Source organism: Amaranthus tricolor, chromosome 13, assembly GCF_026212465.1.
Source record: "Amaranthus tricolor cultivar Red isolate AtriRed21 chromosome 13, ASM2621246v1, whole genome shotgun sequence".
NCBI lineage: Eukaryota > Viridiplantae > Streptophyta > Magnoliopsida > Caryophyllales > Amaranthaceae > Amaranthus > Amaranthus tricolor.
Window position 1 is genome coordinate 12,632,231 of NC_080059.1, and position 2,109 is coordinate 12,634,339.

Consider the following 2,109-nt stretch of genomic DNA (forward strand, 5'->3'; position numbering starts at 1 on the left):
GTCTTGAGCTTCCTCTATGGCGGTTACCTTTGGTCCCCATTTAGATCTTGGAAGACATCTTAAGACCTTCTGGACTTTTTCTGCATTAGTAAAAGTTTTGCCAAGAGAATTCAAACTGTTAGTAATCAACGTAAAACGAGTAAACATTTCATTGATATTCTCATCCTTTTTCATTTTAAACATTTCGTATTGATGCATGAGGATGTTGATCTTCGTTTCCTTCACTTGACTTGTTCCTTCGTATGTCACAACCAACTTGTCCCATATTTCTTTAGCACTTGTACATGAAGAAACTCGATTGAACTCAGTACCATTAAGAGCACAACATAATTGATTCATTGCCCTATAATTTTTGGAAACCCATTCCAAATCTGTTTGTGAATACTCGGATTCAGATTTTATAACATCATTTCCATGAACATCCTTTTTCATGGGTATCTTAGGTCCTTTAGTTATGATTTCCCAAAGTTCCATATCTTGATCTATCACAAACATTTTCATCAAGGTTTTCCAATGTGAGAAATTTGTACCGCAAAACAATGGTGGTCTTGAACACGAACGACCTTGAGCAAATAACCCTTCACCTATTGGATCCATCACAAGATGTCAATCTTTTTATGTGTAACTTAGCTCTGATACCAATTGAAGGTTAATAGGTGGTTAAGAACTCTCTAGAGGGGGGGGGGGGGGGGGGGGGTGAATAGAGAGTTTGGGCTTTTAAAATTTTCTGGTAGTTGTCTCAAGAGTTTGAGGAGTCTTGTCAAAACTGTTTTCTGAAACAGCTTTGAGTCTAATTCGTAAACAATAGCGTATGTGCGGAAAAAATAAACTTAAAGAATATAACACACGATATGTTAACGAGGTTCGGTTCTAACCAACCTACTCCCCGCCTATGGGTTCTCTATCAACCCGTAGGATTTCAACGCCTTTTATTAATCCGACTCGAATACAAAGAAGATCTCACTATCTCCTCTCACCAAGTTCTTCCCCTTGAAGAACCGTATTACAAGTCCCTTTAATAAAAGCAAAATCCCAAATCTCACAATAGAGATTTAATCTAATTGAACACTTTAAAAAGTATTCTTAAGTTTGGCGTATAAATCTAATTTTAACTCCTTTGAACTTTAAAGCCTATTACAAAATGCAGGAGTTAAATAAACTAAGAATGATCAAAATGGAAATTACAACACTTAGAACAAATCGCAAGAATAGAGAAAGCAAATGAAGCACAAGATGTATGTTGTAAGTGTATGTCGTGTGTCTTCTTAGTTCTGAAAGGATGCCCTCTATTTATAGTGCTACGCCTCCACTTAGGTTTAAAAACAATAGGCTCCTTTCCGTTATAATCTTCGTTGACCTGGTCATACAGCGCCTTACTTCAAGACCTTGATGTTATCTTCAAAACTGACGTGTACTGACAGCTTGTAATAATTTCGTCAATGTATTTATAATTGTCCAATGCTGTGCTGCCACGTTAGTACTTACACAAGATAATGAATAATAAGTATAAACCAGATTTATCAACATTTAAATAACCATTTAAATTAGATCCTATTTTTTAGGATCGCTATTTACTATTTTTAGCATAAATTAAATCTCATCCATAAAATAGTAAATCTAGATCTTTGCTTAAATATAGCCGTGTACAATTAATAACCAAACATGTGTACCTTGTACTATATTTAATCACCAAATAATTTTAATCACATATTTAAATCCAAGTTTAAAATATAAAGTATTTAAACGTTAATTACCAACGTATATCAAAATATTCAAACTTTATTCAAATAATATCCAATGTTAATTTTAATGAACCTTGACCTATTAAAATATTTCAAATATAACTAAAGAAATATTTACTTGTAAAGATATTACAAATATAATTACAATATCAACTTTAATAAAACTCGTCAATTGCTTCAAGACTTTGAAACGACTTTCAAGATTAAAAAACAATCTTAAAATAAACTTAAGTTAAATTAAGCCCATCCTAGCGTCTTTGAACTTAAACATATTATCAATCATCAAACATATCAAATATGATTTTAGTTTAACTTAAACAACTAAATGTAATTACTTAATTTATTTGTTTGACTAATATGTGTTTTG